Here is a 19,069-nt window from a genome sequence, read left to right on the forward strand (position 1 = left end):
TTCTTGGCTTTTTTTCCTCCTCCTTCTTCTTAGGTGATCTTTCGTACTGAGCCAGTAGTGGATTTGAGGTGTGACAGTTTTATTTGACACTTTCTTGGATTCTAGCTGATTTATAAAAGCAAAACTTGGCCATTTTTTCAGGATTATTTTAGGAATGAACCATGGGCTATCATAAACAATGGACTTGGGTTCAGAAAACCTGCTGAGTTCCACCCAAGGCTCCTTCCTTGACCTTTGCCTGTCACTGCTCTTGCTTCCATTTCTCTGTCAGTTGAATAGCATGATGCCACTTGCTTGTTGACATCAGAATTTTGAAAAGTTGTGTAAGTACAATTAGTTACTGTGTTATTTTCTTAGCATCCAGAGTTAGTGGTACATTTTAGTCTAGTCTAAATATCATGTTTGGATGCAGCCATAACAGAAAGCTTGTTTAGTTTGAAACGTTCAGACAGTACCTCCATGCAGGTGGGAAAGCTTGCACCAAGGTAGGAGTTGGCCTAGAAGCTGTGTTCGTAGAAAATGTTCGGTCCTTCTTACCACTTGCCTTCTCTCCCCAGCATTTTTAATCTGTTGCAGTCTGCATTTTTCTCTGCAGAAAGTGTCTTAATTTTTGCTTTCTGTAGTGGCAAGCACAGTGTTAGTCTTTAATAATAATAAATCAGCAATGACATTAAGAAGTCCCCAACTCACGTTAACTGAGATAGATGTGCATCCTTTCCTAATGTGCAGTTTCCAAATAGTGTATGGGAACAAGAAGATATTAAAAATGTCAGCTTTAATTCTAATATGCTATTGGGTTATAAAGATGGCTGTTGGTACGGTGCAGAAAACATGCCTGTCTGTCAGACCAGTACTGTTCTCTCCATTAGCAACAACAGACAACAATATTGTTTCTGTCATTAGCGGGTCACAGGGCGGTAATATTAGTGTAGGGCTTGTTACCTCTTTTAAACAAGCTTGACCATTTAACTGGGGTAGTTAAACTGGCATGCCAAATTGAGTCCCAAAGGGGTTATTTTAATTCCAAAATTCGGGTGGCTTTCTAGCTTAGTTTAAATCACTGCTAGAGTAGGTTAGGATAAACTGAATAATAAATGGGTTGATCAGGGAGCTAGACTGGTATTACCCTGTGAGTTGAAGGGCAAGTTCTAGCCTACCTGTTTTACTTTTCTGTGTATTTTTATATGTTTTTATATATTTTTATATATGAGGAGCAACTTTAATTAAAATTTATAATAGATGTTTCTGTGCTCAAACATTCTGGGCTTAAATGCAAATGCTTTTCAGTAATTTTCTTTCTGTTTCGCTGCCTTCATTTTCATTCCTCCAGGACATCACTTGTGGTTCCAGTTTTAGAATTTGCACCCTTCCATTTCTCTCCTAACCAGCAGGTGACTTGTTTGAGGTACTGCATTAGGTCTTCAACCTCATTCTTTTTGGATTTCCTCAACAGGTTTTCTTGCTACCGTTGTTATCAGTGTTTTAGAAGCACTGCAAGGTCTGCAGATGGACAAAATTTAGAAACATTGAACAACTCTGTCTTTACTAGACATGTTTGGTTTATTCTTTTGGAGCAGGCTGAATTGCCTCATCATAGATGCTGCGGAGATTAGGCAATGTTCATAGAAAATGAGGAATTTTGCACGCCCACATGCTACCACCTCAGTAGCAACATAAGTGTGTTCTGGTACCTGATCGTGACATTAAAGCATGGCATTTTTCTTACTGAACAGCAATTGCTGCATTCAGATCCCGTGGTTCTGTGGTTCAGTATGTTCAGATGGTGTTCTCTTAAACACGGCAGTGATGTTATTGTCTCACTGCTGTATTGTGTCCAGTGGCACATGCTTCATTCCCAACCGATCGTCTTAGACATGGATTGTGCAGGTCTGTGTACTGCATCCTTAGTGATAGATGCTACTTCTACCTGCTTGTAGTCAGTGATGATATAAATGTGTATCAGTTTATCATTGTAAACAATAGTAAGTTGTTTATTTCAAAATATAAAAATTCATTTTAATTTATGTGCTTTTAATCACTTCCTCAAGATTGCAAAGCATTTTATTTCCTTATTTAACTTTTTCCATGATAACTGGGTTTTGTGTAGTGCAGGCAGGATGGCTGCGCTGCAGATGGGCTCTGCCATGTGTTTGTCGCTGGCAGCTCCACCAGCTAGGGGGCTGTGAAACAGACTTCACGCCTTCATTATTGACGCCAGTTAACTACAACCCCAACTGACTGGCCATCTTGTCTTTCACCTACATGTGTTTCCTCACTTTTAAAACTGTGACTGTATCATAAGGGTCATGGACCATAGAATCATAGAATAGTTTGGGTTGGAAGGGACCTTTAGAGGACACCTAGTCCAATCCCCCTGACAGGGACATCTTCAACTAGATCGTGTTGCTCAGATGTGCTCTCCTATCAGTGACAAGGTGGTTTGCTCAGCAGTGCAGCTGGGAAAAATGTCCCTGTGTGGCCATAAACTGAGTTATACAGGCGAGGGGCAGACTGTCAAGTACAATAAAGCTGCTGTAGCTGTCTGGACTTTAATGGAGCCACTGACAATTTACACAGCCAAAGATGCACAGTGTGGACAGGAAGGAGATGAAGTCTCTTGTCTTCCCCTGCCAGTCGTGCTTCAGAACATAGAATTGAGGTGTCACATGTATAGAAACGGGGCTGGCCATGTCTGAGAAAGGCCTGAGACCATGTCTGGAGAGACATGGAGTCAGTTGTCGTCATTGTGCCGTCATAATGGGAAGGCTCAGCACAGCTCACAAATGAAAATGCAATAGAAGGACACTGGCTGTAAAACAAGAGGAGGGGAGAAAGAAATTCAGTCAGGGCTCTGTCAGCTCTGCATGGTGTAGTCCTACATTAATAGGCCTATTGAGTATATCCATGATGCAACGGCCCTGCTCTCAACTTCATTGTAAACTTTGTCAAAAGTTTCTGTCTGTGACTAATGGGAAACACGACATGTAACAACCCAATCATAGGGTTAGTGTAGGCTCTTTGCTCAGATTACTAGACTTGCCCTTTACCAGGCTTTGATTTATGTGGACCTAATAAGAGAAGGGCAAGAACACTCCTTTGTTTGAGCTTTGAAAGAAAAAGGAGGTACGGGACAATTTACAGCTTGTGCTTTGTTGCTGAAAAGGGGTTTTGTAAATTTTTTGGAATAAATATTCTCAAACATGTGAAGGAAAACGAAAATGCACTAAATTAAGAGTGCCTTTTAAATAAATGGCTATTGAGAAGAAGATACGAGTTGTTTTAGTTGATTCACAGTAATTATTAAGATCATATTTTGTGGTTGAGATGCACAAACATGGCTTGACTGTTGCAAACTCTTATCTCAAGAGTACAAAGAGCAGCGTCTGTTCTGATCCAGCAAACACAACTCTGGCAGCTCTGGCGGCTCTCCACGTAGGTAAGTAAACGAGGCATGAGTGAGCCCAGCAGAAGACAGGGAGCATAGCGTGACAGAGGGCTCTGTAAGATGCTTAGAGGGAAAATATATTAACATGCCTGAAGGAATTTTTTTCCTGTCCTTAAAAGTGCTTTTTATATTGCCGCAGGCATATGAAGAAACATCTTGGTGGGTTGGGGATTTTGGAATTGCTGTCATAATTTGCAAATGAAAACATATTTCCTGGCCTGTTGGGTTTCAATGATCACATGAACTCAAAAGAACACCTTGTTTTGTAGTAATGCTGATTTACTTTACAAATATTTCTCATTACCTGTGGATTTACTAGGGTATGCATTACAATCTGTACCTTCCTCCTCTTCTAGATTTTGACACTTGCTCAGCAAGAGTCACTGTTTACACAAGAGTGTATTAGCTTTCCCCAAATTTAGAAAATTTTTGTTTAAAGTAGAAGCTAGTGGCAATTTGTTGTTACAGTTACCAGAAGACTAGTAAGTAAAAAAGACCTCACATGGGCTGTTTGTTTTGTTGTATGTCATTTCACATTTTAAAGTGGATTTTTGTCTCTTACTCTGCTAGGCAAATGTTCCATTATTAGTATTAATCATTTTTATTTTGGCCATAGAATATTATTTTAAAGCATTTTCGAAAGAGCTGGAATTCAGAACCTGTAAGACTTTTCCATCCCTTAAACCCAGTCTCCTGTTACAGCTGGCACTCTCCACATGGTTCTCTCTCATGTAACTCCTTTCATATCCTGATCTACCCTAAATTTAATCAGGGTTTTTCTTTTTTTTTTTTTTTTGTCCTCCTGTCCTTACTGGAAACCTGACCCAGAGCCTCACTCTCCTGATAGGAATCTTCTGATTTGTGGGGTAAGTGTATCCCTGGCTAATTGGCACCCATTTGTTGTGCCAACAGCATTCTTTAATGTAGGTAGGTAGTTTTCTTCCCGGGTTCTTAAATCTCATTTGATGTTCAGGGAACAATACTATCTCCTCAGTGTTTGTTTTATTAATGGTTTCTTTCCCAAAGATAGACACTGTGTTCTACCAAATTCTGTGCCTGTCCTGCTTTGAATTAATCTCCCTTGTGCAGGAGTGAGCAAACTGTGCACAAGGTGTGCATCTTAGCAAAGTGGCATTAATGCTTCCTGGTTTCTTTTGAGAACACCTCACTTCCCATATTAGCAAGTGCTTCTCTTTTTTTCACATCTGCAGCACACTGGTGGTTCATGTCAAACAGCCCAGCTCTTCTTCCCTTCCATCCGAGCAGCAGCAGCCCTTCAGCGGTCATTGGCTCTCACTGGACCATACACGTGTCTGACCATACGTGTACGGCAAATGCTCAAGTGAATGGAGTTGCCCTGCCTGCAGTAGGCGGGTGTTGGTGTATTATACATTTCAGCTCTTAGGTAAAAATTGCAGATTATCTTGTTCTTATTTAGTGCTCTGTCACTGGTCCATTTGATTTTGGGTTGACTTTTTGTTGTTGTTGGTGGTGGTTTGGGTTTTTTTTTTTGTCCCTACTGAATTCTGGAACAGTTTGTTAATTTTAATGTTTGGAAAAAGAGAATGATATTTATGTGACCAAATGCTCCTGTAAAAACCCAGGTTATGTTCTGTCCCTTCTGCTGCAAATACCAAGCACTGCCTGATGATAAATTGAGATAAAAGTATAGTAGTAGGAGGAAGACACTGGTCAAATTCCAGTAGTTGTTAATGGAACGTGTTGCTGCTCTGAGCTTGGATGCTTGATGTTTTAACCTTGATAGCTTTGTGGCTATAGACAGGTCCTGGGAGATTAATACTTTTCCTGACTGAATGTATAAACTTTCAAAGAGACGTTTGAGAGACCTCTGACAGATCTGTGCTTTAGTTTTTCCGTATGTAATGTTATTTATATCCCAGACTAATAATAATGCACTATATCCTATATAAACTTTTTCTAACTATGACCTCTTTGGATCCGGCATGCTGCGTGGTGTGAGTTTGTCATCGCCGTAGTGTCGGAGCAGCTTTGTGCATTCTGTAACAGAGGTAGCACCTCTCAAGTGTGACTTACCCTTCCTCTCTGTAGAGGGGAGGTGCAATATGCCTGCTGTTTTAAGCTGGTGGGGGTGAGCAGGGAGTCGTTGCTCGCTTGTTTTAAATTTACGCCCTGCTTGGTGTATCTGTCAGAAGAGGCAAGTGACAGAAGCATGCCTTGAAGGGGAAGATGTTTGGGTTTGCCATGGTCCAGAGTTTCTGTGTGAGGTCCCTCCATAACTGGAGAGGCCACTCTGAAACGTTTTTGTGTAGTGGAAAGTGTGATAGCTAGCCTGAGCCCAGTTTTTCAGGTATCTTGAAGAGAGAACCATGAACTTGATTCAAAGCTCCATGAGACAGCCGCACAGAGGGCAGGTGCTAGGTCATTGACATTTTATCAAAACTTAGATGGAAGGAACATTTTTGTCATCAAGCTATGTTTAAAAATGTTATCCATTAAGTATACATTGCATGATTTTCCCTCTGTCACTAGTAGTGTTTCTAAAATGCAAGCTATGTTGATCAACCAAAGGCTGGTTGGTCTGTCACCATGATGTTCTGCATTCCTCTACTTACCACCACCAACTAGAAGCATTTTGCCTTGCTTAAATCTGTTTCAAGCAACAATTCACATCAAGCTAGTGTTCAAATCTAAGGCTGCTAATGGTAGTGGCATGGCTTTACGAGGGGAAGGATGGATGAACGAGTAGAGATTCTGCATGAATCTTTGTCTGATTAGCAATGTGTTTTGTATATTAAAACCTATCATGGTCTTTATTACCCTAATGTATGCACAACAAATGCACAGGAACACCATATGTACAGCTGCAGAAGATAACCCAGGCTATTATTTGTTATTAATTTAATATGATCCACTAATCAAAGATGATACAGTAATGCACAAAAGGGCACACACAAATTTACATCTGGTATTTTCTGCCTTGACGTTTTTTTGTCACATAATCTAAGCATGGGTTTAAGTTTTTTATGATGTGTGTGAAAAGGCTTTTGATTATTTGGAGGAAAGCATTAAGGGATTCTGAGTTTTTTATGTGTTTAGACACAGCTTCCTATACAGCTTCAGGGACTGGGCTCACTACTTCAAATAATAATACCTTGTGCATCTGATTTCACGAAGAATTCAAGATTAAAGGTCACATATGAGCAGTCTTAATATTGAGATAGTTTGTTGATAATAAAGCACAGTTTTGACTTCTTATCCTTCTGATGAAATGGTGTTGCACACATTGCAAAACTCTGATAATTTCATTTTACTGTAATTCGTAAAGAGGATAACAGGCAAGCAACAACGCACCGGGGTGTTTTATTAGGAAATTGAGGGCCATCTTCACTAGTTTTTCCAGATAGCTTTTCTCCTTCCCTCTGTGTTGTTGTTTTTCAGAATTGCATTGCTTTAGTACTATCTCACTTCTACAAAAGGCAATTTTGTTAAATGTGTTCCCGAATGCACTGATGAAGTTACAACTGTTTGGCAAAGGCTTGGAGACAAAGATGCTGCCATGAAAAATGAGCCTTGTCAACAGAAAACTGATTTGTGATCACAAAATGTGGACAACGTGGTCAATGTTGGATTATCCCATTTTCAGGTGTATCCACTGTCCCAAGGGAGTTGTTACATGTCAGGAGCATCTATGGACTCTGTCAACCCTTCTCTGCTGCCAAATTATATCAGGGCAGAGGCTTTTTTCATCTCTCAGTGCTATGGCTTTTGCTCAGTGTAACTGGATATCCTGCGACTTTGTGCCTGGCACTCTGGGATTTGGGTACCCAGTTCTTTTTTGTACATCTGTACCTGTCTCTAGCTATGTCTCTCATCTGTGCTTATAAAATGGGAGAAAAGCACAGTTGAGAATTGAAAGAGATTTTATGAGGAGAAACGTGTTAAAGACTGTGAGTTTGGGAATAAGCAGTCAAGGATTTAATAGATAAAATATGAATTTTCTATAGACTGTAAAAGAAGGTGTATCTTGTTCCATACTAATAGTCGTGTGGCATTTTGGCACGTATGTGAAAAGCTGTTGCTCCCGGTGTCTGTAGGAGATCATATTATTTCCTTCTCTTAACTTGTAATGCATTTACTCTGCCTGTGATTTATGTAGCCAGGAACAAGAGCTGAAGCACTTACACAGGGGAGAGGATGGGCTCCTTGTATGCCAGAACTGTTAAAAGTTAAATCTTCAAATCTTCAAACCATAGGATAGTATTTCTAAAGAGGACATCTCAAACCTGTTTGTATTTATTTATTAGTTTCATTACTATGTTATTTCTACACTGTTCAACAGCAGCTGATATCTTCCCATATTTTTCAAGATCCCAGTGTCTTTATTGTCATTGCCTTTGTTCTTTTGTTGAGATCAGCAGAGTAGCTGGGCTACAGCAAACGGAGGCTGCAGTTCTATTTTAGCCAAAAAGCTGTTAGTTTATGCTAGTCTAGGAAACTCTGCTTTCTGTTAAACTGCAGCAGCTTATTTATACTCTCACAGAGCTGGCTTAATAGTATCCAGTCTTCTTAAAATGTGTGCTGCTTGTTTTGTTCTAACCCATCTGTTTGAAAAACAAAAAGTTAAATGAGTTACACAGTATGTGTGTTGCTTTGATGGCAGATTTGGAATTTCCTGCCTCAGATAAAAGAGGAAGGACTAGCCTTGAAGATGTAATTCTGCCTCTGCTATCCAGATCTAATACTCGCCTTGCAAAAGGGGGAACAATCCTGTCTTTGCAAGGGATTCTAGGAGGCCCCTTTTCCAAACTGGAAAAGCTTCACTCCAGATGCTCAGATAAATTGTCTGGGGTGTCCCTTCTTTTACAGGCAGCTGCTGAGGCCTAGGAGGGATCCTGTCTATCCTTGTTTCCATTGGCTGAAGAGTAAGAAGTGACTTCTCAAGTATGTGCTATTTTTGTATAATCTGAGTTTCATTGTATTATCTGAGCCGAACATCTTACAGGTCATTAGAAGGGGCATGTAATATAGGAAGGTTTAACACAGGTGCAGGCAAAGAAATGCCCTGTCCCTCATATAGATAGTATCAGACAAGATTTCACATATTTGCTGATGTTCCCATGCTACTTGAGTACCCCGCAAAAGGAAAAACACCCGAAGAGTAAGGCAGGGTCCTAAAGCAAATTACATTAAACAGGCTAGAAAGCTAAAGGCTGAACTCTTCCAGTGAGCCCTGGTGACTGCCTGAATTCTCACTAAAAACCTACTAACCAGCCCTGTTCCTTTCATGCTATTAATGCGCCATGCAAATATGCCTGTGTCTGTACAACCTGTATCTCTCATGTCAGTAGGAATGTAGCCCTCTAACCTCTGAAAGTAACACCAGCTTCCCTGGGCAATTACTTTGGCCATTTTGTGTTAGAAATGGTCCTTTAGTACTGCGCTAACTTAAAAAAAAAAAAAAAAATTAAATTACCCCAAAGGAAACTTTAAAAGGTAACAAGCAGAGGTGAAGGACACACAGAGAGAAGAAATAGAAGAACTATATTAAGACTTCATCTCTCTGTGTTCTGCACGTAACAGAGCCAAAACAACATAAAACCCCCTTGTCCCTGTAGCAGAAAACATCCTTCAGACTGGCTCTGCTGTGCAGCCACTGTAAAGGAAGTTTAAATATAGCAGAAACAGACTTACTGAAAAAGTTATGAGAGGGCTTCAATTTCCAACATCCTTGTTCAACTCTAAGGCACCCAAAACGTGCACAAGCAGAGGTCACTGCAGCCGAGTCCAAACCCGTGTTCGTTGTCCCTTGCGTAGGTGTTAGTGCTGAACACTTCCCCACCCCATGAAATGCAGGAGGGCTTTTGCAAAGTTTCATGCTGTTGCAGTCTATCTGAGATTCCCCTGGTCGCGGGTTCACGCAATCAGGGGCGAAACTGTCATTCCAGGCCAGCACGTAGAGGGTGTGGAAGGTGTATGCTCCCAGGGGGTGGCCTTCTAATTCTTCCTACTGGAAGATGGATGAGGAAATTAATAAACATGGACCCTATTATGCCTTCTATTAAATAGGAGTTTCAATTAAAGAAATACATGCTTAGGAAAGCATAATAGCTCCACACACTGCTTAAAAGCTGAAATAAATATAATCATTTGCAAAACACTTTTCACAAGCTTTGTAAGTCAGAAATGAAAAAGCAAATGGCATTAAAACCTTAATGTAGAAAAAAAGTTACTAATTTCACACTAAGGTAAGGAAATTCTGATTAGACAGAAAAATACCCAGTGTCAGAGGGGCAGCACTGGATGCTGTAGGATATCTGAGCCCCCAGTTGACAAAGAATTTCTAATTTAGGACCAAATTAAGCTCACATTTATGCTGGCATGTATCCCCAGGAACTCTTTTCACTTTTTCAGGGTACTTGAGTCTTACCCCTATGTAGCTGAGATCATAAATGAGTCCTTAAGAAGCATTTTGCTACTGAGAATTCTTTTGGAGCCTTATCGTTATTTAAGTTCTTTCCTGAATAATGAGCAGGCAGGGGCAGTAGGGAGAAAAGACTGGCAGGCATGAACCTGCTGTTATAAAACAAATAAATGTCCTGCAACTTGAAAATTCTGACTTTTTTACAGATACCACTGTTTAAGTAAGTCCTTACTGTTTACCTCTGATGTTCAACTCCACTACACATTGGGAATCCAGAAACGACAGATTATTAAGAGGATTAATAGACCCGATTACAGCGTATCGCACTGTGTTATTCATATGGAAGCTTTTCAGAATTGTCTTTCAATAACTTCTTTCCAAGTCTAAGTAAAATAGATGTCTACAGCTGGACATTTGTGTAGCATAGCAGGTATGTTACGTATGACTGTGACCTTCAAACACTAGCTTTTATGGGCATGTCTCTTGTGGTTAGCATGACAAATGATGTTACACTGGCTAATTAAATCAATACATCTCATTAATGTCTTCAGTTTCTGGATTTCTTGTCACTCTCTAGTCCCATGGATCACCTTCTGTATCTGCTTTTCTCAGATCAACGTGCAGTTTTTTCCCTCTTCTTTCTCCACAGAGCTACAGCAATTCCAGTACTCTCCACCTGAAAGTATGTTTGAGAAGTGTATTTTGTACATCTAATCAGAGAACAGTTGAAAGGTAACCAGTAGCACCTCCCAGTTCCACATTAAATTTGTTTTCACCATTTCACACATAGAGGCCCTTCTGCATCATTTGGACTTAAGTTATAAACTAAACAATGGAAATAACATTTTTTTAGTTGAACAGTTGTGAACTGTCTTAATGCAGGGAGAGAACAGGCACTGAGGATGTTATATGAAAGAATGTAAAGAATTGTACAAGGATCTTCACTCTCTTGCAGCTCTGACAAGGCTCTGAGTTAGGAATACGGCAAACAATATTGTCCCTATGCCTACTGTGTGCCTGTGTCTACGCTTCCACATAATAGAAAGCCTTCTTCTGTTCCCTTATTGAGTTTTCCCATATATTTAATACCTAATAAAAGAGGTTTAAAACTTTCCACAAAAAAAAAAGTTTTTATTCCACAAAGACAAGAGCCTAAATATCTCATGGAATATGTTAATTCTCTTTGATATTTTTCACTTTTTTCCCAGTAAATTGTGTTCTCAATACCACATCAGAATAGAAAAACAAAGTTGGTGTTTTGGGGTTTTGTGTGCTTTTTAAATTCTTTTTTTTTTCTCTTCTTTTAAATCTTTCATGTTTACAAGTTTTTTTCACAAGCAAAGAAAGGGAAGATGAGGGAAGAAACTTCTCCACAGTTAAGCATTTCTCTGGAAAACCTTGGAAGAAGCAGGTTCCTGCAAGCTAACCAAGCAAGATGAGGCAAAAAAGAGCAACTGCCAATGTTTTAGGGAAGCCTAGCAACAGCCCATGTCTGGGTAGCTTGTTATGATTCAAGTGTCTGTTTTAATAGGGGAAAAAAAATGTTGGTTTGAATGCACTGAATACCAGTAATTCCCAAACAGAAAGCTTTTCGGCTGTAGGCAAACACCATTTCTGACTTAGACTCTGTGGTATACATGCATTTGATCATCCCATACTAATGCCTTTACACACAGACCTGCCCCCATCCCTGCAGCATGCCAGGATGTAGGAACACAGCCTGGCTCCTCCCTGGGACTCCTGTCTTGCTTTTCTCGATTTTTAATGAGAGAACAGAAAGGTCCTGGAGTAGAAACTGAGACAACAACCCTCTCTGCACCCACTCTGGTCCCCTGAGCTGTGGTGCAAGTGGGAAGGGAAAGGTGAGGAATAAGCAACCTGACCTGTAGACATGTTAGGATGGAGCGTTGCCAGGGGAAAACATTGGGGTGATTACACCCACAGCACCTTGCTCAAAGGCTTGTCTGGGAAGCCTTTTGCAGGTAACTGAAATCTGCTTTCTGCTGAGCCTAGAGCTCTTATGCAGGACTTTTCCTGCTTTCTTTGCACTATATATAGTAGGTATGTTAGTAAAGGCCCTGGTCATAAAAGAAGTCCTCACGTTGTGTTGGTTCATCTACCACTAACCTGTCACATCGCGGCTTGTCCTGCAAGAATCTGGGTTGCAGTCAGAAATTCAGCTCATTATCCAGAGGTGATGCAATGCAGCGTTCACCTGTCCTGTTTCTGCAGCTAATAGCTCTGCTGTCATTCACTTGTCATCCTATCCAGAAACATATAGAAAGCCTTAAAGGAAACAGGTCACCCCGAGAGCAGACTCTTGAAGTAAAATTGACGCTTATTCAAATGTACATGCAAACCAGCTTGGAGTTTTCCCTTCGATTGTTATTTGTACTGGATTTGCCTTTCATTCCATAGAGAGTTAATGTGGGTTGAAAATATGACATTTGCAGGAAAATACCTCTTATATGTGCCAAAGGCTGTTTTGTTGTCAATGACTTGTGGTATTTTCATGGCATATTTGGAAGACAGGTTTTCCCCTCTGTCTCCTTCAGTTGCCTTCAGCCCAGCGTTACCATCTCATTCAAGGGATGATAATGCTTGTGTTCACTCGTTGCATTAGATGTTTGCACCAAGGGTATTAATGAATGTTCTAGCTGATTTTAAACACAAACTTTAGTGCCTGTTACCTTCACATTGAAAGCAATTGAGTCACCATAGCAGGGAAGGAGAGGTTCAGCAGGTAAAGTGACACTCAGTCAAGAAGGTGCTTGTTGGCTAGTAAAGTACAGGGGATGACAGCTGGTCTGACAAAGTGACATTTGCAGTTCCAGAGAAGTGAGACTTTCTTAATTTAACTGGAGAAGTGTCAAGATCATCTGCTGAGTAAGTTAGAAGTAAGTATCAGATGGGAAGAAAGTTTCAAGAGCAAAAATTAAACCTGCTCAGAGCCCCTAGAAAGGAGATTATAGACATTGGTGTGGAGGAAAGGTTTTCCTCTGACAAGTGCAGCCTGCAACACATGACACACAGGGAGACAGTATCCCTGACATGTCAGGAGAGCAGGATACTGAATAAAAAGGACCTTTTATATTTTCTTTTGTAAGCAGGCTGCTTAATGCCTTAAAACCTTCTTATGCCTTAAAACCCCTTTGTTACTGTGTTGTCTGTTTTGGATGCTGTAAATAAATACTCCCACTTGGATTTTCCTTTAACCCAGCTGGAGTTAAAATACTTGGTTAAAAACAAGATGTTCCTTGCCGAAGGCTGCCGCAGCCCTAATAGGCAACGAGGGAGGTGGTCTCTTAGGGGTGAGGAGGGGAAGTCACCTCTTCCCACAGTGAGGGATCGCTGCTGAGGCTGGTGAGCATACCTGAATCTCAGTGGTCCTGCGGGAATTTGTCAGTGGTGCACTTGAGTCATGCTGTGTTTTTATTCCTCTCTGAAAGAGTGAACCTCCGTGTAAGGGTAAGGTTATCTTTCTCCGTTTCTTCCTTTGTTCATGAGCAACTCTTGGTTTGCTAGGGATGGAAGTAGTTTACCGGCAATCGTGTCAGAGCATTTGTTAGCATCATACTCCCACTTTTAAGTCATAAAGCAGCAAAAGGAATTATTGCTGCCATCTCTTAAACAAGGCTACAAAGGCATAGATGTAATAACGCACGCCCCTAAGTATTTACCCGGTTCTTTTCACATTCCTTTTTTTGTTTTCCCAGGCGAAAAGCAGCACTCCCTAGCAACCATTTTAGGGCTGAGGGCACGATAAAAGCAAGCTTGACAAATGAAAGTGAGATGCTGCAGCATGTGGGACCGGCGGAGCAGCCCTGTGGAATTATCAAACCCACGCTGTGAACAGCCACACCGGGCTGCATTCCTGGGGGTCACAGGGATAGGAAAAATGCAAGCAGCCACCTAAGCTAGCAAGCAGGAGGTGCTCAGGAGACAGGATCCTGCATCTTGACAACTCTGAACCCTTTCCTGGAGTTAAGCCCTATACCCTTTCTATTTTTGAAGAAAAAAAAAAAAAAAAAGTGGTGAATATTAGGCCTTCTTTTTAACAGGAGAGGAGAAGTGAAAGTTCCAGTTTTAAATGCTGACCAAGCGGGCAGAGCACCTACCTGGGCTGCAGAAGGCTCAGATTCAGATCCCACCTTTGCCAGAGGAGATCTGACCATCAGTGCGTGATGAACAGACTAATCACCAGGATGTGGGATATCTAAGACAGTGCTCTTTCCAGATGTGGGGCCGGCTCAGCAGTATCATCTAATGGCTCAGAGAGAAGTGTGGGCCTGCTGTGCCAGCTGTGTAGTCCTGCCCTCTTCTCCATGCCAGCTCTGATGGCTTCCTGACCACACAGCACACTGCTATGATGCACTAACCAGAAGATGTTCACCCTGGTTCTGTTGGTTTCACTTTTCCTGGATGGGGAGAAAAGAGGAGGACAAAGGTGCTAAAGAGCAGGACTTCCTTCCTTGAGCACCAATGACTGATGACTTACAGTCCTGCCTGTTAAAGCTGCTCAGCATCTCATGGAACTGTAAAATATTCCCCGAGCTTGAGAAAGACTATTTAGCCCATAATAGAGATGCTTATCTAAGAAAGACGAGACATGGACTTTCTTCTCTGGCCATGTATTTCCCACTGCAATTATTTTTCATTTGAAATCATACCGAGCTCATTTCAGTTGTATACCTGTCCTAAGCAGTAAGGCTGGGATTCTGCAGTCTAAGAGAAGTGGCGAATTGGCTAGGTCTCTCAATCAGAGAAATGGAGGTTTGATTGTGTTTTGATTCACATTGTATAATCTTCAGTTCATAAGTAAATTAGGAAAGCTGAATGTTCCCTTCCAAACTCAATAACACATACAATTTTCAGGGACTTCAGCGAATGTCCTGGTTACCTGCCTCTGGCGTGGCTCCCTGTATCGCTTATGAGTACTGAGCTGGATAACTGGAACTCTTCATATTCTCATCTGTCGCTTTGTGCTGCAATGGGTTCTGCTTGCAACAAATGCCACTGAAACAAATCAGCCCCCGGAGGAGATGCACAGGAAAATAATAAGGCGAGGTAGGTGTCAAGTGTCTAGCCAAGAAGATTTTACTACCAATCCCCACTAAATAAAGTGTCAAACCTGTCAGTGTGACCATCAGGCAGAGAAGTTAAAAGGTAACAAAGCAATCAGTGTAGCTGAATTTTAGGTATATCTTCCAGTTCATATCAAAAGTGGTTGTCATCATTCTTGGGATTCTTTATAACAAAAAATAAAGAGGCTTTATAAATGCTGGAATTTTTCTCCAGAGGTTTTTCAGTGCTACTGAATACTTGCTGTTGCCTTTATCCATTAGTGCTGGTAGAGGCTGTGTGTTTGGGAACCATATTCTGTCCATCCCCCCATGCACTATTTAGAAACGTAAGGAGTGATTCAGAGCATCCACTGTCTGGGACCTATGGTTGTGGCTTATTAGACAGGCAATGACTAGAATAATTTCAGTGTCCATGTCAGGTATCCCTCACAGGATGTTTGAACTCAGCCCTAGATCTCTTTGGTAACTCTGAAATCCTTACAGGATATGCAATTTGTCACATTTTTGGAGGGGAAAGAAATTTTTTTCCAAGTCTTACCAAATACAGATATGATAGAACTACAAAGGGACATCTTTTACTGTCTGGTCACAGAGTCCAAAAGTATTAATATGTGCAAGTGTAATAAATACTACCAAGTTACTTTACTCTGAAGATGGTGACTGAGCTTATTGAGAGTGTGGTCCTCTTGATTCCAGTTATCCTGTTTCATATACTTACTGGACTTATTCCCACCAAGCTTGTCCAAAATGACATGGTACTGCCTGGATATTTCCCTTTTCTCTCGACCACAGCTGCCTGTTCTCCATCAGGACACAGTCCTGTTGTATTATTAAATCAATGCTTATTCTATTTCCTCATTGTTTGTTCTGTTTCTTTTAAGGTTCTGCAGTTGAAAAAAATAATACTTCATTAGCGCTGGCATTAAGGGGAAATTGCCAGATCTAAAATTATCAGTTATTGAAGCAGTATAAACTCTCCTCCTTCAGGACATTTATCTTGGGTTTGAGCAAATAATTTTCTCTATAACAGCCAAATTTAGGATTTTGGGAATTTCCTTTTGAAGCAGCTTGCTTTGGCTACTGTTGGAAACAAAACAGATGACAATTCTCATGCAACATAGGAAAGTTTGTGTTCCTTACCAAAAAGACCTCAGCCTCCAAAATAAACATTTGCCAAGGAAGCTTAGGGACTCTGTGTATCTCTGCACTCGCTTCACTACAGCTTATCATATATAAAACTATGCATGAAGTACATATAATCATAGAATAGTTTGGGTTGGAAGGGACCTTTAAAGGTCATCTAGTCCAACCCCCTGCAGTAAGCAGGGAAACCTTCAACTAGATCAGGTTGCTCGGAGCCCCGTCCAACCTGACCTTGAATGTTTCTAGGGATGGGGCATCTACCACCTCTCTGGGCAACCTGTGCCAGTGTTTCACCACCCTCAGTGTAAAAAATTTCTTCCTTATATCCAGTCTAAATCTACCTTCTTTTAGTTTAAAACCATTACCCCTTGTCCTATTGTAACAGGCCCTGCTACTAATTTGCCCCATCTTTCTTAGAAGCCACATTTAAGTACTGAAGGGCTGCAAAAAGGTCTCCCCACAGCCTTCTCTTCTCCAGGCTGAACAACCCCAACTCTCTCAGCCTGTCCTCGCAGGAGAAGTGTTTCAGCCCTCGGATCATTTCTGTGGCCCTCCTTTGGACCTGTTCCAACAGGTCCATGTCCTTGTGCTGAGGGCTCCAGAGCTGGACACAGGACTCCAGGTGGGGTCTCACTAGAATGAAATAGAGGAGCAGAATCACCTCCCTGGACCTGCTGGCCACACTTCTTTTGATGCAGCCCAGGATACGGTTGGCCTTCTGGCTGTGAGCTCACACTGTTGGCTCATGTCCAGCTTTTCCTCCACCAGTACCCCCAAATCCTTCTCTGCAGGGCTGCTCTCAACCCCTTCACCCCCCATCCTGTACTGATACTGGGGGTTGCCCCAACCCAGGTGCAGGACCTTGCACTTGGCCTTATTGAACCTCATGAGGTTCAACATGGTCCCACTTCTCCAGCTTGTCCAGGTCCCTCTGGATGGCATCTCAGGCATCTGGGCTGCACTACTCAGCTTGGTACCATCAGCAAACTTGCTGAGGGTGCACTCAATGCCATTGCCTATGTCATTTATGAAGATATTAAACAGTACTGGTCCCAGTGTGGACCCCTGGGGGACACCACTCATCACCAGCCTCCATCTGGACATTGAACCATTGACCACTACCCTCTCAATGCCACCATCCAAACAGTTCCTCATCCACCGAACAGTCCACCCATCAAACCCATATCTCTCCAATTTAGAGAGAAGTATGCTGGGGGGGACCATGCCAAAGGCCTTACAGAAGTCCAGATAGCTGACATCCTTATCTTTTCCCTTATCCATGATGGAGTCATCTACATAGTAGGTTTCATTCATATTTGATGGTGAGACATCAGCTGAATTTGCCTGTATATTTAGGTTTAAAATCTGTGTTAAAAATACAGACAGTCTGGAGTATAATAGAGTCAAGTTCTGTTTATTTTTGGTAAGGTGACTCCAAATCTTATTAGGACCTGGGAAAACATCATCAGTTCCTGAGGCAGTCACAATAACGATAGCTTTATCAGCACTCATTCACCATTTTAAAGAACAAAGGTTAATAAACAGGAGATAGAATATTTATTCTAATATGGGTCCCTGAGGTACTAAGTCATCTTTAATGAGAAATGAGGTAATTACCAGTTCTGTCACCTTTCATCTCTCAAATACACTTGAAACTATTTAATATGAGGCCTGTGTTGTTCAATGGAAAATAAAGACTTAGAAATTATTGTAAAGTACTGCAATATCACTACGTTAATGTAAAGGAAGTGAAGCCTGAATATTGAAGTATATATTTAAAAGTGATGTGAACATTTTTCTTAAATCAAAATTGGATGAGATGTCAGGGCAAAAAGATACATCAGTTGTCCTGGTATGTCACCACCCTAATCATTACAGACTACTCAGCTCTTCAAATCAGAGGTATTTTGTGTTTGAAATGGAAAACAGTGAAAGAATTAGACTGTGACAAATTGAGGAAGGATGAATTTCTAAATTTGCATCATCTGCCTTACATCCAGAAATCTCATGGAGAGTGATATGAGATCAGCTAGGATGAAAAAAAAAATCACAAAGGTAATGCGCATGAAGAAAGAACAAGGAACAGCTGCTACAATTAAAGAAAATACACATGGTCAGAGTTCTCGAAGGCTGGAGGCCTCATTTTCTTTTGGTTTGCTGTATTGGCCGAATCAAAGGTTCCTGAAGAGGATTTAGCTGCTTGTCCCTTTTTGCAATGTCAGAGCGGTTGAAAGGAGACATGATGTAGATGAGAACCACGTTCTGTAGAATTAGGTTACGGAAAGATAATTACACAAACAGCCTTCCTCCACATGCTGCACAGTGCAGGCAGGATTTAAATTATTCAAGTTACACAGGGCAAAATAAATAGTGACTCTCAGGTTCACTGGTGGGCCAGGGACACGGCCTTCTGGAGGACAGTTTCCAGGAGTGCTGCTTGGAGAAACCCCAAGCAGCAGCGAGGGATGGATTTGCTGGCAATTGGCTGCTCCCTGCAGCAGAGCTGGGAGTGGGGCTCTGGGCTGGACCCAGCTTTGGCTGCGGTCATGGGCTTGTCCTGGAAGTGAGGCAGGTTGGACGGATGAAGACGACACAAAACTTGGGGGAGTGGCTGGTATGCAAGGTGTTTGCTCTGCCATTTGGAGGGACCTGGGCAAGCTGGAGAAATGAGCTGACAGAAATCTCATGAAGTTCAACACAGGGAAATGCAAAGTCCTGCCCCTGGGGAGGAACAACCCCAGGCACCAGGATAGGCTGGGGCTGCCCAGCTAGAAAGCGGCTTGGCAGAAAAGAGCCTGGGGGTCCTGGTGTTGACCCCCAGTTGACTCTGAGTTGACCATGAGCCAGCAATGTGCCCTGGCCACCAAGGAGGCTAATGGTGTCCTGGGCTGCATTAGGAAGGGTGTTGCCAGCAGGTGGAGGGAGGTGATCCTTCCCCTTTACTCAGCACTGGTGAGGCCACACCTTCAGTGTGTGTCCAGTTCTGGGCTCCCC

General features: G+C 41.8%; 1 long non-coding RNA gene across 10 annotated transcripts in view; it reads left to right on the top strand.

Annotated features, from left to right (window-relative positions):
- Positions 1-3,035: 3,035 nt before the first annotated feature.
- LOC135312639 (uncharacterized) overlaps positions 3,036-19,069 on the top strand; it is a 29,926-nt gene continuing 13,892 nt past the window's right edge. For 2 of the 10 annotated variants that reach the window (XR_010372281.1, XR_010372280.1), the window contains exons 1-6: positions 3,036-3,436; positions 4,274-4,311; positions 4,657-4,850; positions 8,294-8,368; positions 10,055-10,278; positions 13,565-14,915. This is a non-coding gene — a long non-coding RNA (uncharacterized LOC135312639). The other 8 variants (XR_010372278.1, XR_010372285.1, XR_010372279.1 and 5 more) reach the window with 8 other exon arrangements.

The sequence above is a fragment of the Phalacrocorax carbo genome, chromosome 3 (assembly GCF_963921805.1).
Source record: "Phalacrocorax carbo chromosome 3, bPhaCar2.1, whole genome shotgun sequence".
Lineage (NCBI taxonomy): Eukaryota > Metazoa > Chordata > Aves > Suliformes > Phalacrocoracidae > Phalacrocorax > Phalacrocorax carbo.